Below are 27,851 nucleotides of genomic sequence, written 5' to 3'. Positions count from 1 at the left end.
CCTCCTCTACAAAATGGAAGTGCTAGACCAGATTATCTCTAAGATCCTTTTAAACTGTTATATCCCCCTTGCATACAGTTTCTCAACGCAGTGATTTTCATTTTATTTTATAAGAACACAATATTCATCAATTATCCAGGGACTCTATCTCACAATTTTAAAAGTAATAATAAAATAAAATAAAACAAAATAAAATAATAAAGCCTTTACTAGGATCTGTTTCCAGAACCCCAAACCTGGAGATGCACTTTGAGGCATTCTGCAGCCTTAGGTGTTATTGGCTGTTCTGGTGGCAACTGGCTTGTTAACTGACTTCTATCACTTGTTTTCACAACAACCTTGAGACTCCTTAGAGCAAATTGCAATGGCAAATCATGTTATCCAATTGGCAGTTAGGAAACCTAGATCTCAGGCCTCAGAGGAAAGGCCGCCTCCTTAATTCCAGCCTGATGATGAGCAAAGAGTCATCAGGAGGTTAAGTGACTTATGCAGTTGGACTGAGCCAGCCAGCATCTGCGACAGGGTCCCGGACATAGAGCACTTGTCTCTTCGGACAGCGTTCAATTCTCCCAGCCGCACTTCTTCCCCGAATGCTTTTTAATCTGGCAGGATCCACAAATAAAGGAAATTGTGGTTTTCACATCATGATTGAGATTATTTTTCCGCTGTGAATAATAAAAGCAGAGTAACCCATTCGTAGCTTCAAAATGTTCCCCTTCCAGCCCGCATTGTTTATTCCTCAGGCTTTCAACAGCTTTTACTTCAAGATGTCAGTTTTGAACGTGTTTGCATAATTCTGCATTTTATTTCGGGATTCTCTGTCATAACCATTCATTTCCCCCCACTGGTTAAGTTGTTGAAAAAGAAAACTGTGTTTCGAGGCCAGTCCAATCCTACAATTTAAAAACTGGCAGGATCCGTCTTCCTTTTCTCCCCTGAGAGGATTAATTTGCTTCTTTTTTATTCTCAAAGTTTTATGATTCCAAATAAAGGATATAATGGTGCCATTGAGAGTTGGGGAAATGTTGGAAGATAAATAGCTTATGTGGGAACTGCTTGAAATGAAAATCGAAGTTCTGGGGAAGGAGGTGGGAAGAGTGGAGACGTTTTTTATCGTGAGAGTGTGGCCTGTTAATGATAAAGGAAATTTCCCCCTTCTAATGAGTCTTGCCTTTATAGACTGAAGTGAGGGCAAATGGCTCATTTGTATCATAAATGTAAAGAAGGTGAAATCGTACTCCCAAGAATGTAGTATGTTTAATTTTGAAGTTGGGGGAGCAGCCGTTAAAAATGGACATTTTATTTTCTGGGACCTGAAACACAGAGTCTGGGCTTTGAATCTTGATTTTTTTGCCTAAACACTGAAGTGTTTAAGAAACATGCTAAACTCATCTGTGGGAAACTAATTGACCAAGGGAAGTAATTTGAATACATTCTTTTGGTCGAGTTTGCCTTAATTAGTTCCCAACTTGTTTGATGACATCTGTGTGATGATCCATTAATCCCATTATTTTAAGAGCCCAATTCATCATCAAAGAACTTTTCTTAAGGACCCTTTGGAATTTTACAAAATAAATTGGACAAATGTTATTAACCTCCAGGAGCTTATAACTAAGGTCAATGCAGTAGACATTTATTGACTAGGCACTGCATGCAAGGCACTGTGGAGCAGCAGGGACAACCAGGGACATGATTCCTGCCCTCACGGAGCACAAGGCATCGGGAGAGGAAGACTGTGTCCCTTCATTAGGCTACAGTCACACTGTGAGTCCTGGACCCCGGGAGGGGTTCATTCTGCTGCAAACATTTCACAACACAGGCTACATATGAATTGGCCCTAAAGCAATAAGACACACAACACTGATTTAATGCACATCTGATCACATGACACCATTGCTTACATACTTTTAGCTTCCCCTGCAACACACTGAATTAAATCTGTTACCAAGTCCAAGCTTATACTGCTTACCATACAACAGGCCAATAAATCAAGAGACTAGTTGTTGGGGCAAGGAATAGTGACTTTATTCAGAAAGCCAGCAGATCAAGAAGATGGTGGACTAGGGTCCCAAAGAACCATCTTACTTGAGTTAGAATTCAAGCCTCTTTTATACTAAGTGGGAAGCTGATGTGGTTGGTTGCAAACTTCTTGGTATCAGAATCATTTGTTTCTGCAGCTGTTCGTGTAGGTCAGGTAAGGAATGTTTTTCTCTGTTCTGCAACTTTTTATCTCTATATGAATTAAAAGGTGTTATACCTTTAAGGGTCACAGCCTTGAGAATGGGCTCTCCTGTATATTTCAGGCTATAGGCAACATTCTTAACTTGTAGCAAAAGTGATAGAATACAAAGGTTAAAGCAAAAGGAACAGATCCAATATGAAGTCAGATTTGTTCTTCCTTATTACAAATCTAATCCCTTACCCTTGACCTTCAGAGCCCTACACACCCTGGGCTCTCCCTAGTTCTTTGACCAGATTTCCTACACAACTCCTTGGCTCATACCCTTCCTGCTTCCCAGGCCTCCTGGTGTTTCTCAACTGATCCAACCTGATCCTGCCCTTGGCCACCTCTCCAAATGGACCACCTACCTCTAAACCATGTGGCTGCCCTTTCCCAATCCCATCTCAGCTCAGGGCTCTCTCCTCAGTAAGGCCTTCCCTGCCCACCCACCTTCAATCAGGCCTCCTCTTCACCACCAGTGTCTTCCCCATCACCCTGTTTCACTTTCTCCATAGCATTTATCACGCTCAAAAATTATCATCATTATTAGTTGATATACGTATTTATTATCTGTCTCTCCCCTTGCCCTACCCCACAATGTCCACTCAACAAAAACTAGATTTTCTGAGTTATTTACTGCAATATTCCTTGCACCAGGGCAGTGCCAGGCACTGAGCTTAATGTTTGGTGAATGAATCAATCAATCAGTGAAAATAAAAAGATCAAACATAGGGTATCATTAGTGGGGTGGGAGATGGGGAGCAACAAACAGATACAGAGATGAAGTTTGGGTGGGAGAGCATATGGGTCCTTGCAGGGAACTAACAGAAATGTGACTTAGTAGGGAGGCTGTGGCTTTGAAAGCCACAATTCACTCTCCAAACATTCAGTGACTTGGATTCTAAGAATCAAAGCTCAAGATGGTAAAGCATTTGGGGTTTCTGCCCCACCTCCATATCCCTCAAAATGTACACTGTTGATAAAATGCACGAATCTGATCATTATCTTCCTTATGCATCCAATAAATATTTGCTGAAATGTTGCTCCTTCCAGCTATGGACCCCCAATCTCTATCACCAGGTTTTACAATCTTTCACAGGGGAAAGAGATCATCCACAGAAACGGAAAGCCCTGGAAAAAAAAACATTTGTTCCTTTCTAAGCATGGGCGAGAGAGGCTATAACTTTAAAATGTGTGGTTTCTGTCCTGTGCACTGTGGTGGACAAGCCCATTTTTAAATGTATCCAAAAATGTCAGCTGTCACATTTAAGGGCAGACATCCAGCCCCGGCCGCCCTGCAAAGGTGGGCATGTTATCAGAAGGCCATCACAGAGCACTTAATGGACCTCCACTTCTAAATAAACATGGCAGGGGGATACAGGGTGCCGCCTTACGTCCTGGTTGTTTGTGTGTTCCTGTCAGCCTAGTCAATTTCATTGGCCTGGGACGTTACATTTACTTCTTGGAATATGAGATTGCACAGATCTGCCTTCATGGGCAATGGTGGCTAAAATGGGAATGGTTTAATGAATCACAAGTCAGATTCTGTATATAAAGTTCACATCACAAGGGGATGGCAGGGCCCCTACTCAGCACGGGAAGATTTATCTTCCCTGGGTTAGACCATGACCCTGTGCCCCCTCACCCTCCTTTCACACCAATAACAATGTTATCTCACTCCCTCAAGGGTCCACAGGATCTTATTGGAAGCCCTTTAAAATCTGGAGCCAGATTATTCTTCAAGTGTCTAAATGATGTTTTAATTACACTGGTCACAATGAGGTACCACTTTAACTCTTTCAGGAGAAAGTGAACAATTTCACAAAGATGGGTTGAATTAGGAAGACTGCATGGTCATTGTCTTTGACACCCAGGTCTAAATGCCTGTCTGGCCCGAAAGCACTGTATTTGTGTCACCATAGTCCCTCAGCCAGGAGAGCTTAGAGGGGTGTAAAAATGAGTCTGCATTTAGGGCAGCCCTCCCACCCAAGTCGCCTGCCAGCCAACCCCTGGTGTCTACCACTGCCTCCTTACAGACCTTTTCATTGGCACAAGTCTTTGTGCTCCTCTCTCTCCGGTTTCAAGAAAAGTATACCTGATCAGGATCATCTGTCATTATGCCTTAATGTGAATAAATCTGTCCAAGTTTTAGGTGTCAGAAGGTGTGAACCAGAGTCTGCTAACATCCTTCCAATTCAGTGAGCCTGAGTCCACGAGAATGTTTCAGTGTCCCTCATTTCTCATGCTTCTCTCTGTGGCCAAATCCCTACTCCATCCCCCCAAAACTGTGGTAGCAAACTTCTTAATGGGTTTTGCCACAAACATATTAGACACTCCTTACACTTTCCAATCTCTCTACTGTGTCTACGCCATACTGTCCAGCAGGAAATGAGGCCTCCTCCCCATAACCAGCTATCTAACTTTACCCACCCCAAAGATTCCTCACTTCCTGGGGGACTCCCTATTTAGGGAAGATTCTCTTTAGAGTGTCTCTCCTAAAGGAAGTGGAAGAGTGGCCCGCTGCTGGTGGGAATCCTGAATGTAGAGACCTGTAAGGAAGAGGTCTTTTATTTCCCGTGATGAGCTTTGCCTGGAATTTCCTTTCCCTTGCCCCTTCTCTCCATGGAAGGCATGCAAATCCTAATGTAAGAGGGGATATTCTGCCCACATATAACAGAATCAAGATGACTGCTTCCATTTTTTTCTTGAAACACAAGCTTAATTTCAAGCCTAATTTCTCTTGGTCCCCATTTCTAAGAGAGCAATATTTTCTTACTTACAGAAAAAAAACAAGGGTATAAGAATATAATAAAAAGCATCTGACCCTCAGCTTCCATCAGGGAGATAAAAGGGAATGGTGTAGATTGGGGGTTGCTGGAGAGCACATTTCACTTTTAAATTGAGCAGACACCATTCTGTCCCAGCCAATTCATGCCAAATAGGAAAAGAAAAATTAAAGTAGCCCCCAAACCCATTTTTCAGAGAAATATCCTGATTTATAAATGTTAATTTAAATATTAAAAAAAATGTAGGTCAGTGTGCAACTGTGCCTCAGACAGATATGGGTATGAATTTAAATTATTTCCTAAAATATATTTTATGATGCTACAAATTTCTTACGTGTTTTAGGTTCCATGGTCCTATAAGTTTAGAAAACAGTGATATTAATACTGTGAAACAAAGTTCTCATCTCAATCTTTAATGTATGCTAATTTGCACTGTGAATTTCTGAGCGAGAAATCCAGGAGGCAAGTTTTTCTAAATATTGATGACCATGAGACTCTTTCTTCCAGGACTATCATGAGGGGCTGATGAACCAAAGAACAAACTTGTGGGGTACAGGCCCAGGGAAAAGGGATCTCAAATTGTTGGCCTCAGGCCAGGGACACAAAAGAAGCCTTTGTGGTCCACACAGGCCCAGTCCAGCACCCCAGGAGACTACCCTGAGCTGTGGGGATAAAATGCTTTCTAGTAATAAAGTGTTTCCTAGGCCTTGCACATCTGTCTCTGGTGGAGCCCTCACAGAGTAATTCCAGTCCTTCTTACCATAACAAACATTAGGTGTAGGGGAAAACAAAGACACACACACATCTTCTTGCAACACTTCAAGTTTTGGAGGAAAGCAGAGGTGCAGACAGAAAAATGCAGAAAGGTAAGACAATTGCTCTAACCAAGGTTTGTGAAGAGTGCCATTCAAGAAAGACTTCTAGAGCTTGCCTGATAGGTGGCCAAGGTCAACGGTGCTCCAGACAGAGACATGCCATACACCAGTGGTTCTCAAGCAGGGGCAAGTTTGCTCCCCCAAGGGATATATATTTGACAATGCCTAGATACATTGTTGATTGTCACAATGGAGGGCAGTGGGCTTGCTACCGGCATCTAGTGGATAGAGGCCAGGGATGTTGCTAAACACACAGAGCAGCCCCAGCTACAATGATGTATCTGTCCCAAATGTGTTGCAAGAAGATGTGTGTGTCTTTGCATTTCTATTTTCCCCTACATCTAATGTCCCAAATTTCAATAGTACTGAGGCTGAGAAGCCCTGCCATAGGCAAAGCACAGAGGTGTGAGGACAGGTTAACCTGAAGATCTGCAAGCATCTGGCATTGCTGATTAGGGCTAGTGCAGACCTGTCTTCCTTGCCCTCCACTCACAAATTATAAAATCCTGAGAGACACTGGCTTGTCTTATTGGTCCTTGTACTTCCAGGGCCTAGACTATAAGTACAAAAGAATGAATTAAATAGGTTTTCCAAGGAGCAATTGTGATAAGAATTATGGGAGAACACAGGTGTATTAAGTTCCTATAGCAGCTATAACAAATTTCCACAACATGGTGGCTGAAAACAACAGAAATGTATTTTCTCAGAGTTCTGGAGGTCAGAAGTCTGAAATCAAGACGTTGGAAGGATTTGTTCCTTCCGGAGGTTTTGAGGGAGAATTTCTCCTCTCCTCTCTTCTCCAGGTGTTTGTTCCTTGGTTTCCAGAAGCATAATTCCAACTTCTACCTCCATCTTCCCATGGGTCTTCACATCTCCTCTGTGTCTGTGTCTCCTCCTCTTCTGTCTCCTTATAAAGGACATGTGTCACTGGATTTAGGGTCCACTCAGTTAATCCAGGATGATCTCATATTGAGATCCTTAAATTAACTATACCTCCAAAGACACTTTTTCTAAATTAGGTCATAATCACAGGTACTAGGAGTTAGGACTTGAACATAGTTTTAGGGGGGTCTACCAATCAAGGCACTACAATAGTGGGATAGGTACCTGGAAGGTAGAATGGGAAACAAGCACAGGAAGGGAAGAATGAATCCTTCACCTAGGCCACAATTTCTCCAAGAGTTTTGGCCACTTCAGGTTCTCACTAATAAGACAGCAAGATAAAATGGTAGAGGCATCTCATTTTGAAGTATAAAATATTTATGTACAGAATACATGGGTGCAAAATATTTTCAATGCTAAAGGAGAGGAAGTTCATGGGGGAGAAAGTTCAGGGAAGTCAATAAAAACTCCGTCAAATTCACATGATGTCCCCAGATTTCAAGTCTCTGAAATCTGCTCTGAGCAAAGATTCCATACGTGCTGTTGGTGGAAAGCCTCATTTTCCTGGGAGCAGAGAGGAAAACTTGAGAAGCTTTCTGCACAGCTCTAGATGCCACAAAGTAGCTCAGTCTGTTCCCAGTCCCCAAAATAAGGAACACTGGGTCTCTGTTTTAAAATTAGCCCTGTCACCCTAAATTATCCCCACTTCTTGTCTTGACACAACCTCAAAAACCTGCTGCTCAGGCCTGGACCCATCAAAGCTGCATCGGGGCAAGAGGGGCATATTTTAAAATGGCACATCTAAGAAGCAAGCCCTCAGCACTCTAAATGACTATATTATTTTAAAGATGGAAACGACTCCCGAACTACCCTGTAATCCAACATTTCTCAATAAATCTCATGTAATAAATTCTCCACAGGTCTGAAGACCTGGTCTTGGGATAAGCAAGTGCATCCTGGATCCATACTGGAGGGAGAATTAAAATAAGAACTGCAACGGGAGGGGACCAAGGGCACCTTTGAAGGTGACTCCAAGATCATGTCACCAAAGCAAGCATGATTTTAGAAGAGGAAAGATGAATGGTCAGTTTAACTAAGCTTCCCTCAGACCTCTAGTTGGTAAAGATGGATTCTCCCATTTTACACAAATATGCTGGTTCCTTGTTCCTCTGAAAGACGGAGGCTGGTTGGGAAGGTTTTCCACTGAATGACTTTCAATGTAATAATACTTAATACTCCTTTTGAAACAGTTTCCTCTTTTTCTGAATATTTTCATGGGACTGTAACCCATTTGTACATAAAATTGGTTGAAAGTGACATGTTGAAAAGTCCAGCAAACACTGCAGCACACTCTGTTTTCAAGGAATATAAAATTGGGCTCTGTCTGACACCTTGAGTGCGCTTGTGAAAACAGAATGTCACATCTCAAAGGGTTATTCTTGATAGTTTTTTAAAAAAATAAAATAAAATAAACAGACCTCTCTAGGCAAACAGCCCCTTTGTACTCCAGTTTCCATGGAAACGCTGGCAATTGTATTTTTCATGGCATGGTCTTTTTCACTTGGTTTTTAAAAGTCTGGTTTAGGCAGCTGACTTAGTGACCCCCAGAATTCAGAAAACAATCTTTATCAAGGCAGCATAAGATACTTTGATAGATCCTCAAAATAGTACCCTTGCTGTAGACCTAGTTGGAGAAGAGAAGATGTGTAATTGTTGTACAAGTTGGAGGAAGTGGACCTATTTTTGTCCTGGGCACTTCTGTTTATGATAATCCATTTTATCCAATGTCCCTATGTAAAAATTCCTGGATTTAAGGGACCAAATATAATATTTGGAACATTCCTCATAAAAGAATTCCCAATAATATATGTTGATAGTCCCCTCTCCAGGAAGTGGAGCTTAACTGCCCCCTCCCCCATGTCCTCTTGAGTTACTGGATTCAGTGACTCACTTCCAAAGAATAGTGTATGGAGAAGGATAAATCATGACTTTATAGTGAGAAGACCCGGTGGACACCATCTTAACCACGTGTGAAGCTTAATATCCATCCTCAGTAAGTCACATGGACCCCATGCCCTCCCTGATATGACATGATTAGAAGGGTATTTCACCTCTGTAGAATTCTTCTCCTAAACACAAAACCTGATTCTAATGATACTAATAGAATAAAAGAAAAACTTCAGACAAACCTCAATTGAGGGACATTCTACAAAGTGCTTGACTAGTAATCTTCAAACCTATCAAGATCATAAAAAACAAGAAAAGTGACAGATGGTCATAGATCAGAGGAGACTAAGGAGACATGGTGACTAAATAAAATTGATTTCCTGGATTCAATCCTGTAATATGGAAAAAAACACTATGGGAAAACTAGTAAACTCCAAATAAAGTCTGTAGGTCAGTGAATAGTACTATACCAATGTGAATTACTCAGTTTTGACAAATGTACCATGTTTACATGTTAGAGAAAGGGAAATGGGTGAGGAGCATATGGTAACTTTCTGTACTATCTTTGCAAACTTCTTATAAATGTAAAATTATTTTAAAATTAAAAAGTATATCTTAAAAATGAAACAAATTAGCACATTTTCAAATTTTAAAAGAAAATGACCAAACAAAAGATACGAGAAAGTGCCATCTTTTTGTGCAATGAGGTGGACTCATTTCAAGATGACAACACTGAGACAAGATTAGAAAAGCAAAAAATAAAGACAGAAACAATACAGCTGGATACAAGGGTCTAAGTCCTAAAGAAAAACAATCAGATTTGAAAAAGATCCAAAACTTAGTCAGATTGTTTCCTATTGCCCAGGACATGGGTCCTTAAACTGTAGTTGGAATCATAATTTTTGAAGAAGAAAAAGTCAGATTCCTGGGTCCCACCTTTTTCATTCTAAATCAACAGATATAAGATCCAGTCATTCACATTTCACAGAGACATCATTGCCTCTCTATGGTAAAGCACACAGACTCTGAAAGAAGTGAAGTATCTTTCCATTCCCTTTGAATCTTGCTGGTAGTGAGCTTTAACCAATAGAATCCAGCAGAAGTGACTCTACATAATTGTGATGATTAATTTTATGTCAGGTTAATTGGGTTACTGGATGCCCAGACACTTAGTTAAACATTATTCCATAAGGATGTTTCTGGATGAGATTAACATTTAAATGAGTAAACTGAGTAAAGCAGATTGCCCTCCCTAATGTGGGTGGGCCTCATCCAATCAGTTGAAGACATGAATAAAACAAAAATGCTGACCCTCCCATGAGTTTTTTCCTTCCCACGAGTTTTTTCCTTCCCACCTCTATGTTTATCACACTTTTGAATTTAATGGGCAGGGGGTATTTCTATTTTTGTTGTTGTTGTTTATTCTCTGTTAGTGTGGAGGGGAGCACATTAGAGAGCAGCATTAATTCTTTTTTTTTTTTCAATTGAAATGTAATTGACATATAACATTGTGTAGGTTTAAGGTGTATGTGTTGATATTTGACACATTTAAATATTGCTTATGATTACCACCATAGCATTAGCAAACACCTCTATAGTCACCTAATTATCATTTCCCTTTTGTGGTAAAAACAATTAAGATTTATTTATTAAGGATATCAAAATTTTGTAAGAATTTTGTGCAAAGAGCTTCCCACTCTATTATTTGCATTTAAATTTATGTAGTCAGTTTTCCATGTAGAAACTTTAAATATGTTGTGAAATTAGCATTCTTTTATATTTGTAATTCCTTTCATTGTTTTATGATCAGAAAACTATTACACATCTGGGGATTAGAGAGTTACCTATATTTCCTTCTAGTTTTTTTGAAGTTTTATCAATTGATGAATACATAGTCCATCTGGAATTTACTGTGATGTATGACCTCCTTGGAAGGACCCTCTTTCATCCAAGAGAACCTGTCTCCCTGGTCTTAAAGGCCTGTTTCTTTGAGTCTACTATGTTGAAAATAATAATTTAAATTGAATTTTAAAATATTGTTGAAAGATAAAAATTATATAATTCATACCAACAGCAAGCCTGCTCTATAAAGAACAGTTAAAAACTAGAATGGCCTCATGAAAGTTAGTAGGTATCCACTAGATAAAAGATTTGAAAGCCCAAATACAGTAAGTCCCCTACATACAAACCTTCAAATTGCAAACTTTCAAAGATGCAGACATGTGCTTGCATGTCCAATCACATAAGTTAGTTCACGTGTCTGGCATACATTGTCATGTGCATGCATCCTCTACAAGTGATTGTGTTTTTGTGTACTTTACTGTACAGTACTGTATAGAGTACAGTAGTACAGTATCTTTATATCAAGCCCAGGATGTCCACAGCAAGTGTAAAAGCAGTGGTGATATAGCTGGTACTGCTAAGAAATGCCAGGAATTGGAGGCCCAGAGAAAGTAAGAATAGAGACAAGAGGAAGACGAAGTAACTGAAGAACCAAAGAGATTCACAATGCAGGAAATGGCAAGGGGATTTTCTTTATTTGAGGAGACACTGTTGAGGCACAGGACTGGAATGTAGGACAGTACACGAAGGTTGCAGCAGCCATTCAGAATGCAATCCAGTGCTACCGTGTCATCTATGGTGAGAAAAAAGATCTACTACCTAGATATCACTGGATTGTTTTTTCAAGAGGGTAGATAGAATTGAATCCAGAAAGGAACCAGAACCTGTTCCATCAATGTCAGGTATGAGTAAAATTGCAGCTTGCCCTCCATCTCCTATTGCTGATGATCCTTCAGTTCTACCATCTCCCACCTCCTCAGCCTCCTCCAGTCAGTAACTCTTCTTGCCTGTTCACTCGATACCAGCCCCTGTATGCCAGCTGTTGTACTGTACTACTGTACTTTTCAAGGTACTGTACTGTAAGATTAAAAAGGTTTTCTTTATTTTTTGTGTTTGTTTGTTTATGTATTATTTGTGTGAAAAATATTATAAACCTATTACATTAGAGTACTATGTAGCCGATTGTATTAGTCGGGTACCTAGGCTAACTTTATTGGACTTATGAAAAAATTGGACTTATGAACGCACTCTTGGAATGGAGCTCACATGTAGGGGATTTACTGTACTAAAAAAAGAACTATGTGAAAGGAACCTCAGATCTACCACTTGCTAGCTATGTGATCTTGGGCAAATTTCTTAACTTTCCTGTGCCTCATTTTCCACCCTGCAAAATGATAATCATAATATCCACCTTGCAAGGTTATTGAGAGCAGGAGATATAAAGCATATACAGAACTCATTGCAGGGCCTCAAATATCAGCTACTGTAAACTTAAAGTATAAATTCTTTCATCCTCCATCCTACCTTGAGAGGTGTATATACTTACACTTTTACACTTACTATGCTAGACTCTACGTATTTGTTTCTTCTCTATCTCCCCTTCACAGTCTTTAACGGCTTGCCTATGACTTTATTTCTGTATGCCCATTTTGGCATCTAAAATACAGCAGGCCCTCAAATAATTTGTGTTGAATGAATAAATTGCTTTAAAATACCAAAGAAAGGCTTCCCTGGTGGCACAGTGGTTAAGAATCTGCCTGCCAATGCAGGGGACATGGGTTCAAGCCCTAGTCCTGGAAGATCTCACATGCCACAGAGCAACTAAGCCCATGCTCCACAACAAGAGAAGCCACCGCAATGAGAAGCCCAAGCACCACAATGAAGAGTAGTCCCGGCTCGCCGCAACTAGAAAAAGCCCGCATGCAGAAATGAAGACTCAATGCAGCCCAAAATAAAAACAAGTTAATTAATTAATTAAAACTAAAATTAAAACATCAAAGAAAAATATCAATAAATGCAAAAGAATATCATCTGAACTTAATACAAAAAAAGTGATTAAGTATCAGCTAGTAGAGGAAACAACTTGCTAAGCTTTGAAATAATCAATAAACACCGAAAGGTAAGATCTAGAGATGCGATTAGGTAGTTAAAAGATGAGGGTGGTAGATAAAAATGTATTAATGTGAGGATGTTCACAGACTGCTCCTTGCCTGCCAAAGGGTCATCTGGCAATTGTGTTCTGATTTTGCACTCTCCTCTCTTCTCCCTCCTGAGGAGGAAGAGGCTCAGGCAGGCTTACTCTGAGGCTGTGGGGTGCAGAAAGGGAGACTGAACAGGGAAGAATAAGACCAGAGGGTGAGAAGGAATGGGGAAGAGGTTAGAACACTCTTCAGAGTAAAAGCTGGGACTGGGAGGAGGATATCTTCAAACATACTCAAGAGTAAAGAGTACAATGGATCCTCACATATCCATCACCTAACTACAGTTATCTGCACTGCGGATCTTATTTTATGTAATTCACACCACAAGTTCTTATATCAAGTAAATCTCAGTTTATATTCAAAGTTCCTATTATTTCTAAAATGGAAAGGAGGATTCTTTGATGGGGGAAGGGTGTTTTGGGAGAATGAGACATTTTGAAGAATGTGGAATGTAAGAAAACTAGAAAGCTGTAAAATGGGAATATGAAGCAAGTTGCTAATCATTATGTAGACAATCCCCTTTAATTCCTTCTAGAGACACGCATAAAGACTGGGATTCTTCATCAGTTTTGGGCTATTGTAGGATAGCTCAAGAAAATAACCTAGTCAGTCATGGAGTCTACAGGACTCTACATCAATACCAAGGGAGTTAAGAGACAAGCGGCCACTTGCCAAAAATATTCTTTATCAAATATGACAAAGGGTAATTAGCTATTATAGAGAAGAAAATAACAGTTTGTTTAAATTCATAAGAAAAAGATATCAAGACCTGTAGTGAATTGAATCGTGCTTCCTCCCCAAAAAAGTTATCCCCATCCTAATTCCCAAAACCTATGAATATTACCTTATTTGGGAAAAAAGTGTCTTTGCAGGTGTAGTTAAGTTAAGGCTCTTGAGACAAGAAGATTTTCCTGGATTATCTAACGACAAGGATCCTTATAAGACAGACATACGAAAGGGAAGACACAGAGATGGCAACGTGAAGACAGAGCAGAAAGGTACAACCACCAGCCGAGGAATACCAGCAGTGCCAGAAGCAGGAAGAGGCCAGGAACAGATTATTCCCTAGAGCTTCTAGAGGGAATACAGCCCTGTGGAGACCTTGATTTCAGACTTCTGGTCTCTAAAATTGTGAGAGAATAAATACATTTCTGTTGTTTCAAAACTCCAAGCTTGTGATAATTTGTTACAGTCACCATCAGAGATTAATACAAACCCAAAGAGAAACACAGGCAAGATAGAGGAAGAAGGAAAAGACAGAGCACAGAACCTTCTATTAAAGAAATTGAAGTTTAATGGTGGCTGGAAAGTTGTGTTCCATGTAGGAACTGTGGATAAAGGGAAGAGTCTAGATGGATGGGAAGAATGATGTCATGAGAAGTCTTCAGGGCCACAAGGAGGAATTTGAACTTGACCTGAGAATAACTACAAGCCACTGAAGAGACCATTTCACAAGAGCCACAGGAAAGGGTATGAACAGGTGCCTCAAGAAGAAAGAGAAATAATAAATGAAAAGCAAGTATCCATCCTCCATCTGATCCCTCACTGAACCACAGGCACTAAATGAAGAGCTTACAGATTAATGAGGAAGACAGATGTTAACACAACAATCGCATAAATGAGTGTACAATTACAAACAGAAATAAATGCCCTGAGAAAGAAGGAATCAGTTCTGTGAGTGTCATGCCTGTCCTAAACCAGGTTTCAAGAAGGGCTTCCCTGAGGAGTTGCCCTTGAGCTCAGAAGTGAAGTAGTATTGGCATTCACCAGGCACTTTAAAGCTTGTCAGTGTGGAGACCATCTCATTATTTTCTTTTAAAACAAAAATTAAGGAGGGTGTGATACAATAATTTGTAATAAGAAATATATATTTAGTCTTCTTCCTGATTTCTGACACAGAGCTCCTAACACCCTTGGAATTTCCTGAGTGAGGAGAGCAATAAAGGGGTCTTTTGTTATGTTAATGAGATGATTTTGGAACCCCCTAAGGATGGGCACTGATTGTCAAGAGAACCAACCCTGCAATTAGTAGATTGAAACTTTTACTCCCACTCCCCTGACCTCTGGGGAAGGGAGAGGGTATGGAGGTTAGATCAGTCACCAATGGCCAATGATTTAATCAACCGTGCCTTTGTAATGAAGCCTCCATAAAAACCCAAAGTGACAGGGTTCGGAGAGTTTCCGGGATGGTAAACCAGAATGCATCCACATGTTTTAGGTCCCCAAATCCACAAGAACAGAATCTTCTTTGGGACCTTGGCTTTTGTATTTCTTCATCTGGCTGTTGATTCGTAACCTTTGTAATAAATCAGTACTCCGGTGAGTAAACAGGTTTCCTGAGTTCTGTGAGATGCTCCAGCGAATTAAGAAAACCCGAGAAGGGAGTCATGACAACCTCTGACTTAAAGCTACTTAGTCAGAAGTTCAGGTGGCAACCTGGACTTAAGATTGGCATCTGAATTGGAGGACAGTCTTGTATGACCGAGCTCTTAACCTGTGGGATCTGACCCTCTCTTTCCATGTCGATAGTGTCAGAATTGAGTTGAATTGTAGGACACCAAGTTGGTATCAGAGAATCATTTGGTGTTGTGGAAAACCCACACACACACATCGGAATCGGGAGCAGAACCTTTAGAAAGGATTATGGAAGGACCACTGTACAACTAAAAGTGAACACATTTAAAACCAGGTTTCTATTTGTAAAACCACACTGCTCTGTACTTCTAGTTAGCAAGCCCCATTGGGATATTGTTATTAAACAGTACCATATTTTTCTATAAATTGGGAAATTCAAGGTTTAAATTCACAGAGAAACTTTATTTTCCAACTCTCAACTAGTAAGCACCAGGCTTGCCACAATAACAATATTGAAAATTTGGTCTCCATTCAATGAATTTGACCCTGAAGACAAATGAAATAAGGAAAGCCTTCTGTATTGAAACAATCTGGCCCAGCCATTCTCATGATTTGAGGTACCAGGTAATTTTCCATGTAGATTTGGCCTGAAAATACAAAGGGAAAGTTCAAGCAGGGACACAGCGTCTCTGTGGCTTAACCCTGCAGGGATGTTTGCCTCAACCATACATTTTTTTATTGTCCAGTTAAGTTCTGAGTAATTCAGCTGATGGGATTTTCAGCCCTGCCCATGAACTGTGACTCATTCCACCATCAAATTAACAGCTCTTTTGGAAAATGTTTTTTCATGACTTGTCAAAAACTTTCCATGGCTTAATTTCATCCTTTCTTCCCAGAGGAACACTTTGAACAAGTCCAGTGATTGAGCACTTCGGAAGAGCCTTTATTTCTAGCTACGGCAGATGTTTGACCAACCTGTTGATTTCATCTTCCTCAGCCCCACTCCCTGATGCTCTTACCTTTCCTCCATAGCTGCCCATCAACTCTTTCTCCTCTGCTAAAGCAACATTATAGTATCTTGAACCATCCAATTCACAATCTTTTGGCAAAAGGCAAAGATGAACCAGAAGGGCAAGTTCAGATGCCTGGATTCTTTCTCTGTTCCTCTAAGAAAAGTGAGATTTTAGCCAAATCACTTTTTATTTTGACTTTTTCATCTGTAAAATAATGAGACTGAATTAAATGACTCTACAGTAACTTCTACCTACAAAATTAAAGAGCTCAATCCATTTAGAGTAATATGAAACTAGAAAAGTTTGTCTACAGAGGTCAAGCAACAGGCATGGCGTGATATAGGGCTGACTGAGAACACAAGGATGCAGACTTACAGGCTCCTGGCTGCTAGATAAGAGGATGCATGCACAGTGTATCAGTCAACAATTTCCTCAGTAACGCTGCATGACAAGCCAGCCCAAAAGGAAGTGGCTACCATCAATAAGTGTGCATTCTCATGCTTCTGGATCCACAGGTCACCTGAATCAACTCTATACCCTGGGCCCTGGGCGAATTAATCCTGAAAAAATACCTTTCCAATTCACAGCATTTTAAAATGTTGGTCTAAAAACATTTCTTCATTATGTAACCAATTTAATTAGTAGTCACTAAATATCTCTAAGTCTCAGTTTTCCCAGCAAAGGCTAAAATAAAGTATTATTATCCACATGTTTTAGATCAGGAAAGTGAAGATTAGAAATTATTAAATGACAGCTCAAAAGTAAAGGAGCAGAGATGTGAACCCAGATATGCCTGATGCCAAAGACCATGGCCTTCAAATCATATCAGGTGTCCTTAGGTAACATTGAAAGTGTGTATAATTGGTATTTAATTAAAGTTTATAGAATAAAGAAAAGAAAGAAGGGAAAATGGAAAGAAGGTTGGATGGAAAGTGAGAGGGAGGGAGAAAAGAACTAAAAACCTTCCAAAATAGGAAAACAACACATTTTAAATAAATCCACAACAATACAAGGCAATTTCAAGCTATAAATTAAAGAAAAACAGATATTTTCCTTCCCAGAGTTGAATGTTCAATTGGTAGATTAATTCATTCATTAAACAAACAGTGCTACATCTTGACACAAGTCCCCAGGAGGTAGGAGAGCATCTTTTTTTTTCTTTTTTTTTTTTTTTGGCGGTACGCGGGCCTCTCACTGTTGTGGCCTCTCCCGCTGCGGAGCACAGGCTCCGGACGCACAGGCTCAGCGGCCATGGCTCATGGGCCCAGCCACTCCGTGGCATGTGGGATTCTCCCGGACCGGGGCACGAACCAGTGTCCCCTGCATCGGCAGGTGGATTCAACCACTACGCCACCAGGGAAGACCCCAGGAGAGCATCTTTTGCCTGTGCCCTACCCTAAGAACCCAACACAGAGAGGTACCAGGGATGCATACTACCCACAGCTGGCTTAGAGGCTTAGCAGGGTCACAATTTTTTACAAATGGTCCCAAGCCTTATTTCCCAAACGTGACACTCAAGTTTCTATACAATTTTATCACAACCTACTTTCTGTTTACATCCCCTTCGAGGTCTCATAGTCCATCAGCACTCAGCTTCTCACCAGTCCTAGAATATACACCTCTCCCAGACTCTGTGCCTTTGCACTGGCCCTTTCCTCTACCTAGAATTCATCCCTTTCTCCCACCTTTACTTCTTCTCTGACATTTTCTTACACTTGTAACATCCAGCCTAATTATCAGCTCCTCTGTGACACCATCCTCAGATTTCCCTGAGAGATTTAGTTCCTCCCTCCATTATGACCCAAGGAGTCATGTAAATGCCTCTACTATAGCAGGTATCACAGGTCAAAGGAATTACTGATCTACAAGGCTGTGATTTACAAAATTCCCTCCACTGAATTTTGAGGTCCTCAGAAACAGGAAATATCTTATATACCTTTATTATCACCCTGTTGTATTTAGCCTAAATCCTAGCAGATTAGACCATTATACCTTCTTACAACTTTGATCAGTTTTTCCCTGGCAACTGGTTGAGAGAAGCTTTGCTGGAAGAGAAATGAGATGTGGTTTTGTTACACCTAAAGATAGAGCCAGGAAAAGATGAGGATTTTGCCTTATTTCCCTGGTTTATTCCTACCCTTCCTTTAAGATTCACGTCCTCCAGAAAGCCTTCCCCATACCCAAGTAGAACCTGTTCAAGCCCTGCCCATCAGGTCAGTCAGGACCAATGGGGGGGGTCACCCACAGAACCATGTACTTGGACTGGAGGTCATGTTCAGCCTGCTGCTACTCTGAGGCTAATCCATCATTGTATCAAGTCAAATGGCTGAAACAGTAGCCAGGAAGGGAGCCAGCTTCTCAATCAAGGAAATATAAGAGAGTGCATATAACCAAAGAATCAATGACCGTCTGCCAGGTTAAAAGCTATGAATTGAGAGAACAGAATAAGTCAAAAAGATAAAAGTACCGCAATGTTTATAGTGGCACTATTTACAATAGCCAGGAATGGAAACAACCTAAGTGTCCATCCACAGAGGAATGGATAAAGAAAATGGGATATTACTCAGCCATAAAAAAGAATGAAATAATGCCATTTGCAGCAACATGGATGTACCTAGAACTTATCATACTAAGTGAAGTATCTCAGAGAAAGACAAATATAATATCACTTATTTGAGGAATCTAAAAAACAGTACAAATGAACTTATTTATAAAACAGAAACAGACTCACGGACATAGAAAACAAATTTATGGTTACCAAAGGGGAAGGGTGGAGAGGGGTAAATTGGGAATATAAGATTAACAGATACACAACTACCATACATAAAATAAATAAACAACAAGGACCTACTGCATAGCACAGGGAACTATATTTAATACCTTGTAATAAACTATAATGGAAATGAATTTTAAAAGAATATATACATAACCAAATCACTTTTCTGTACACCTGAAACAATACTGTAAATCAACTATACTTCAATTAAAAAAAAAGAACAGAATAAGAATTTAGGCACAAGACAGGAGAGCTCAGGCAATTCAAGAAATGTTATCTCTTTTACGTGATTCCTTGAAGATGCCAGAGTTAGATACTTCTTCCCTTCTGTTTCTATGGCAATTGGGCAAACCTTTCCTAGAGCACTTGCCTCAATACCTTGTAACTGCTTATACACCAGCCATTCCCGTTAGTGTGTGAATTACTTGAGAGCAACAATTCTGTCACATTCTCCTCTGTATCACCAGTACTTGTTATGGAGCTTAGGCCTTCAGAGAAGGCAAGCAAGGAGAAAAAGACAGAAAGAAACAGGAGAGGGAGTGAGGAAGCAAGGGAGAGAAGGGAAGGGAAGATGCTTCCCAAAGTTGACATGATTAAAGAAGTCTTGATTCTGCAACTGCGAGCCACCAGCCAGGCACAAACCCATTCTTCTTCCGGCACTCTGTATTTGCAAAGGGTACCATCGATTACCTTGCTCCACTCACTCTTCCTCTCATCTTTCCCTCACCCCTCAGAGCCACTCCATCACCCTAGTCATTGACCTCCCAAGTATAAAAAAGATCCAACCCCTCCCCACCACCTTCACCATCCCATCCTACTCTAAGTCCCCAATGACCTCCTACCTGGCCTTTCTGCTTTCTCTCTAGCCTTCCAACAAAATCAATATTTTTTAAAATGTAAGTCAGAAAATATCATTTTGCTGATCAGCCTCCTCCAGTGGTGCCCCATAAGCCTTAATCCAAAATCAAAGTCCTTGCAGTGACCCCCGGGGTCCTTTGTGATCTGGGTCTGTCTACCCCTCTGATCTCATCACCCTCCACCCCACCTGGAACACAAGGTTCTAGCCACACCACCTTGTTCTATTCCTTGTACATGCTATACTTTCCAACTCAAGGACTTTGAGCCTGATCATCTCTGTCCTTGCATGGCTATCTCCTTTGTTCAAAGTGTCAGCTTCTCAGAGAAGGTTTCCTTGATGCCCCTGATGAAAATAGACACACACACTACTCACACACACACAACTGCACACATACACATTCACATACATACATACAAAATCACATGCAAGACACACACACATATACATACACACTCACATGCATAAATACACACACAGAACCTCTCACACACAAATGGACACAGGCTTAAGCCATCATAAACAAAACTGAGAGTCATCTGCTCAGTTCCAGGCTGGTTCTTACTAAAAATTTGATGTTTCATTTGTCCTATTTAAAAAAAGGCATTTTTACTGTAATTTGTGAAGTTCTATGTATCAACGGACAACTTTGTTTTAGTTTAAAGCTAGGATAACCTTAAGAATAAAAGACACATTTCATGTTTTCAAAATAGTCTGGAGAGTTGTGTTTGAAGCTTCATATTGAGATTTTCTTTAGTTCTGTGGTCTCCCACAGGACTGAGAGATGATACTCACTTTGACAGCCTGAATCTTATAACGACTGAGAAATGAAACCTTGAATTTTAGGCACCTGAGAGTTACACGAAACTGTGTCATTCTTATAAACATTAAAGGTCTTCTGGAGCCTATGAATTGCTTCCATTTAAACTCAGAAGCCCCAGGACATGGTTCCCGAGGCCCATAAACCCTGTGATACCAGGTGTAATAACTCCCCGGGCAAGAAATAAGCTTCACTTCCCGTGGCCTATAAAGGACCTTGTCTGATCCTTAATATCAGTCAGAGGTAACATGTGCCTGGGAAAACCCAGTCCTGGGGCCTGAGATGGGGAGCGGGTCTGGAACCCCCAGAACCACAGTCCCACCTAGCAGCCTAGCAAATGCCACCAGCACACCTGATCCTGCAGTGGAACCCCTGGCTGCTTCTCCTTCCTCATCTCTGGGGAGAAGATATGACTGACTACCTACCACACAGGGTTACGTGAGAATTAAGAGTCTTCAGTGTAACTCATGGAAAGACTATCCTATGCAATCACTGTAAAGAGCTTGGACCTTGGTATGTGCAGAGACCCATGGGAGAAGCAAAGCCAAAGCAGATCATTTTAATATATGTAATCTATATGATAAGCAAGAAGCCTGGCATACAGGAGGTGCTTGGTAAATGTTAAGCTTTCCTTGAGATTCATGGACTCATAGAACCTACCCAATGTTAGTGTGAACTCATGACCCAAATAACCTGAGCAAATCTGGTTTAGAGCTATTGTCCTGGAATAATTATTCCTTTCACCATCAAAAGTACTACAGATAGGACAGTAAAGCATATGGTCACCTCAGCCAACATTCTTATTTTTGCAGAAGAGGAAACTGCAGCCCACAGGTTAAAAGTGACTTGTCACAGCTAACACCCACACGCTGATGCCCCTCGTCATTTTTAAAACCCTGGAGAAATTCTGGAATCCATAACCTCCTCTGTTTTCTGAGCACTTCACACCTGACCTGGGCCTTCCTGGACCCACTGTCTGTTTGGTATTCTGATAGTTAGAAACACCCCATTATGTTTTCTGAAATAACTTGAATCACTGATAATGAGATATGTATGTGCAAGTGGCAATCCATGTTCGTGAACTGACCAGACTGTGGTGACATCTATTATTTACTTATATTTACAGCAATCTCTGGACCCATACAGACTGAATAGTTAGGAACTGCTTGGAGGCCAGTAAATGGCAAAATGGGACTTTTCAGCATAAATGTGAATTCCACTCCTTTATCATGTAAAGCCCAGAGTTAGATATTTACTAGAAACTCCACTAAAAAACAAGAATTTGGTAGAGATGAGCAGGTATAAACTGATATTTTATATTGTTTGATATGTAGCAATAGCTGACTGATATGCTACAATAATAAAAGGAGAATGATTTCTGCCCATCAGAGCTATCTGAAGAGTTTAAGAATCTTTGTGCAAAAGATGGATCCAGGAACTAAAGGTAAAGCTGGATAGAGGAATCACAATCAGGATCCAGAGAAGGGAAGCTATGGTTCCCAATCTCCTCTCCAGACACCTATGGTCTCCTTAGGATCACAGGAGTAATGTAGAGGTGGAGACATTCAAGGTCACATGAATTGAGCCTTATTTGCCACTAGACTCTACATAGAAAAGTCTGTGCTGTACCATACAAATCTCAACACTTGCAGATTATATTATACAGGACCTTATGAATTTTCAGTACTATCCCTTGCTTATGTACTATTTTTAAAATATGTATTTATATCCCTTATTAGTAAGAAAAGGATTTATGGAGTGGCTAAAACCCTAAGTCAATATATTCAAACTCTAAACCAATATGGCCCCTAAGGAATTTCTGCAGAGGTAAGGGGGAACCTCGGTGGCCTTTATTCCCATGCATCCCCATCCTAGATTCAATGAAATTAACTCCATTTTTCATTGTTTTATACACTTGGATTCTGCACAAAATTCTACTGGAACAGGAGAGAATCCCAGACTAACCAACACTGCAGCAAAGATGAGAGCAAAAGTCTCTAAAACACATGACTGAAACTCAACTCATTGTTTTCACCCCCATAAAATCTCCAAGTGTCAAAGAACTGAGGATGGTTTCTCACTGAAAGCCAGCATGGAACTGAAGTCCTAAGTCCAACAACATGCAAAGAACTGAATCCTCCTAACAACCACATGAGCTTAGAAATGGATCTTTCCCTAGTCAACCTTTCAGATGAGATCCCAGCTCCAACTTTGACTGCCGCCACGAAAGAGACCCTGAGGACCCAGCTAAGTTGTGCTTGGATTCCTGACACACAGAAACTGTGAGGTCATAAATGTGTATTGTTTTAACCCACTAACTGATAATTTGTTACACAGCATTAGATAACTAATACATCCCTCCAGTGCACACTCAACAGAACAGCCAGAGTGAAGGTTCTATGCACAAATCTGATGTTGTCCTTCCTCTGATTCAAACCCTTCTTTTAATGTCATAGAAAGCAAAATAATGGGATTCATTGAGCGCCTACTATGTGTTGGTGCTTTCATGTGCTATCTCATTTAATCCATACAGTGACCCAGCAAAGTCAGAGTTATCAATCCCCTTTTGCAAATAAGAAAACTGGACGATTAAGTAACATGTTCAAAACTACAAAGCTAGGAAGTGACTAGTCAGAACGGGGACCAAAATTGTCTGACATCAAAACTCTTCCCTCTATACCATGCTTCAGTGTCTTGGTGCAGCATTAGTGCAGAATTAGGAAGATACTAAAGCCAGACTAACTGGGGTAGATGAACCTTTAAGTTTAGGAGAAGGGGAAGTTCAGTGAAACAAGAGAGAGGAGAAATTTGGAATGTTTCTGCTTACTGTCTGACTTAGAAGAGTTTTACTGATGTCCTTCAAAAAAATGGAAATTCAGAAAAATAAGCTTGTTTATTGTTAATTCCAGGACTCTGAACTTCAATGGACTTCATGAGAAATGTTTGAAACTCCAAGGTAAAGTTCCAAAGTGAAGAGTCTGTGAATTCTTTGTCAAGGTCTACCTTGTTGGGCAACTATCTGAGAGCCATCCTCCTGATACAGAAAACAAAGGCACTTATCTTGTCCCATCTCAGCCTAAGGGTCCCCTGTAGCCGTAGTACATCCTACTCTTACTTCACACTCTGGCAAAAATTTGAATCTCCTAGAAGTATCCCATTAACCTCACAAATCCCCCACATACCAGAAGCTGCATCAGCTTTTAAAAATCAAAAGGGCAGAGGGGAATAGCTCACAGAAATCTTACAAGGATGTTGAGGTGTTACAGGCGTGTTCTTAGAGATGAGGCCTTTGATAAACTGAGCATGATTTTCCAAGAGAGAAAAGAGCCAAGAAGTCAACCTCTTCCTCCCTTTAGATTTATGAATCTTCCAGCCAGAGGCAAAAGCATCACTCCATCAAGATCAAAGCTCAGCGAGGTGAGAAGAAAAGCGAGAAGAACAGAGATACCCCTGGGATAGAAGTATGTCTGTTTTATGTAACATACATAGTCTGTGTTCTAGAAAGCACATTGCATAGGAAACCCATTTAATAGTCTCCATAAAATAAATACTTCTTTTGTATTAAGAATACAAAAAGATGGATATGCTCCTTGCTTGGAATGTATAAAGCAAAGGTTAAAAGTTCCACCGCGTTTTCTGCTCATGGAAAATAACTTTTGATTCCTCAGCCCAGAGTCCAGATATTTTCTTGGAAGAATCAAACACGGAGACTGAGACTATTTGCAAAATTCAGCTGCCACAGGCTGTTGTGTCAAGGTACTTATTGTGTAAAGGCATTTCTTGTCGTTAAAGTCAAAGCAGGCTCCAAATACTGACTTAAAAGATAATAACTACACCAGAGAGCCTTAATAGTTTGCAGGACTCTGTGATATGACTTCTTAGAAAATGCTCTGCCTAAATCCCACATGATTCACAGACTCACTGATACTCCCTCTTTACTATTTGATATTTGGTGCGATGGTCACTAATGGAAAGCTATTAGGCAATGATGTGATTGTGGACAAAGAACAAAGCCTGGGAGAAATAAAATTCTCAGTTCTGAGAAAAGAAACACCAAAAAGGAAATGAAAATATCAAAGGGCCATGTGTCCCATGATGCACGTTTCAGCCAAATGCAGACATGAGCAAAGGGCTGCTCAGCCTTATCTGAGTATCACCTAATTTTTCAACATCAGCAGAATTTGTAAAGGCTGAATGAGGACAAAACAGGAGCATCAGGATCCAGATGATCAAGCACTGGATTGGAATAGGAGTCAAAGGGCATTGCTTCCAATCTGGATCCACTCCTTCTCTTGTTCATCTGTAAAATGGGACCAATATATATGGGTTGCCAAAATCACTTCTTTATTCAGCTAGTCATCTGTTTCATTCAATTACTTTAATGTATAAGACACTGAGTATGAAGGTGAAGGCACTACAGATCCTGCCCACCAGGGGTTCCTGATCAGGAGGGGAGATGAGACATGTACATGCAAGATAATATTCTCATCGACAGAGATAAGCATCATATTCACCAACCAATCAGAGAAAATGGTATCCTCATCTGCCAAAAATGTAGTCCCCACCTTGTAACTTTCTCTCATGAAAGCATAGGCTGTTGTGGCATTTCTTTTCTGTTCCAACCCTATTCATGGTGCCATCTTCTTTTCTTCCTTTTTGTTTTTTGCCTAATTTTTCCCCTTCAATTCAAACTTATTCTCTCTAGAAATATTATCTAATGTTTGTAAATTCTTTTTTGAAAAAAGATTGGGTGATAGCTTCAATATGGCGGAGGAGTAAAATGTGGAGATCACCTTCCTCCCCACAAATACATCAGAAATACATCTTAATGAGGAACAGCTCCTACAGAACACCTACTGAACCCTGGCAGAAGAACTGAGACTTCCAAAAAGGCAAGAAACTCCCCACCTACCTGGGTAGGGCAAAAGAAAAAAGAAAAAACAGAGACAAAAAAATAAGGATATGACCTGCACCTCTGGGAGGGAGCTGTGAAGAAGGAAAAGTTTCCACCCACTAGGAAGCTCCTTCACTGGTGGAGACAGCAGGTGGGCGGGGGGGGTGGGTGGGCAGGAAGATTCTGAGCCATGGAGGAAAGAGCAGCAACTGGGGTGCAGAGAGCAAAGCAGACAGATTCCCGCACAGAGGATCAGTGCCCACCCACACTCACCAACCTGAGAAGCTTGTATGCTCACCCACTGGAACTGGTGGGGCTGGGAGCTGAGCATCGGGCTTCAGAGTTCAGATCCCAGGGAGAGGACTGGGGTTGGTTGCATAAACACAGGCTGAAGGGGACTAGTGTGTCACAGATAGCCAGAAGGGAGTCCAGGAAAAAGTCTGGAACTGCCTAAGAGGCAAGAGACCATTGTTTCAGGGTACACAAGGAGAAGGGATTCAGAACACCACCTAAATGAGCTCCAGAGATGAGTGTTAGACACGGTTATCAGGGCAGACCAAAGAGACGGGCATGAAATGCTAAGTCTGCTGCTGCAGGCACCAAGAAGCCTGTGTGCAAGCACTGTTCACTATCCACACCTCCTCTCCCAGGAGCCTGTGCAGCCCACCACTGCCAGGGTCACGTGATCCAGGGACAACTTCCCCAGGAGAACACAGGTGGTGCTCAGGCTGTTGCAACATCACGCTGACCTCTGCCACCACAGGCAACCCCCGCATTCCTTACCCCTTCCTTCACCTGGCCTGAGTGAGCCAGGACCCCCTAATCAGCCGCTACTTTAACCTTGTCTTGTCTGGGCAGGGAACAGATGCCCTCAGGTGAAAGCTCTCTCAGAGATCTCTATCTCAGTGTGAAGACCCAGCTCCACTCAGTGAGCAGCAAGCTACAGTTCTGGACACCCTATGCCAAACAACTAACAAGACAGGAACACACACCACCCAGTAGCAGAGAGGCTGCCTAAAATCATATTATGTTCACAGAGGCCCCAAAACACACCACCAACACAGTTCTGCCCACCAAAGAAACAATATCCAGCATCATCCACAAGAACATAGGTACCATTCCCCTACACCAGAATGCCTACACAGCACACTGAACCAAACTTAGCCACTCGGGGAGACACCAAAAACAACAGGAACTATGAACTTGCAGCATGTGAAAAGAAGATACCAAACACAATAACTTAAGCAAAATGAGAAGAGAAAGAAATACACAGCAGATGAAGGAGCAAGGTAAAAACCCACCAAACAAATGAAGAGGAAATAAGCAGTCTACCTGAAAAAGAATTCAGAGTAATGAGAGTAAAGATGATGCAAAATCTTGGAACTAGAAAGGAGAAAATACAAGAAACGTTTCACAAGGACCTAGAAGAACTAAAGAGCAAACAAACAACAATGAAGAACACCATAAATGAAATTTAAAGTTCTCTAGAATGAATCAATAGAAGAATAACTGAGGCAGAAGCATGGAGAAGTAACCTGGAAAATAAAATAGTGGAAATAACTACCATAGAGCAGAAAAAAGAAAACAGAATGAAAAGAATTGAGGACAGTCTCAGAGACTTCTGGGACAACATTAAATGCACCAACATTCAAATAATAGGGGTCCAAGAAAAAGAAGAGAAAAAGAAAGTGTCTGAGAAAATACATGAAGAGATCATACATGAATACTTCCCTAATATGGGAAAGGAAATAATCAATCAAGTACAGGAAGCGAATAGAGTCCCATACAAGAAAAAACCAAGGAGAAACATGCCATGACACATATTAATCAAACTATCAAAAATTAAATACAAAGAAAAAATATTAAAAGCAGCAAGGGAAAAACAACAAATAACATACAAGGGAATCCCCATAAGGTTAACAGCTGATCTTTCAGCAGAAACTCTGCAAGCCAGAAGGGACTGGCAGGACATATTTAAAGTGATGAAAGGGAAAAAACTACAACCAAGAATACTCTACCCAGCAAGGATCTCATTCATATTCAACGGAGAAATTAAAACCTTTACAGACAAGCAAAAGCTCAAAGAATTCAGCACCACCAAACCAGCTTTACAACAAATGCTAAAGGAACTTCTCTAGGCAGGAAAGACAAGAGAAGGAAAAGATCAGCAATAACAAACCCAGAACAATTAAGACAATAGTAATAGGCACACACATATTGATAACTACCTTAAATGTAAATGGATTAAATACTCCAACCAAAAGACATAGACTGGCTGAAGGGTTACAAAAACAAGACCCATATATATGCTGCCTACAAGAGACCCACTTCAGACCTAGGGGCACATACAGACTGAAAGTGAGGGGAGGGAAAAAGATATTCC

The sequence above is a fragment of the Grampus griseus genome, assembly GCF_964374135.1.
Source record: "Grampus griseus genome assembly, chromosome: 4".
Classification (NCBI taxonomy): Eukaryota; Metazoa; Chordata; class Mammalia; order Artiodactyla; family Delphinidae; genus Grampus; species Grampus griseus.
Note: the sequence above shows the minus strand (reverse complement) of the source record.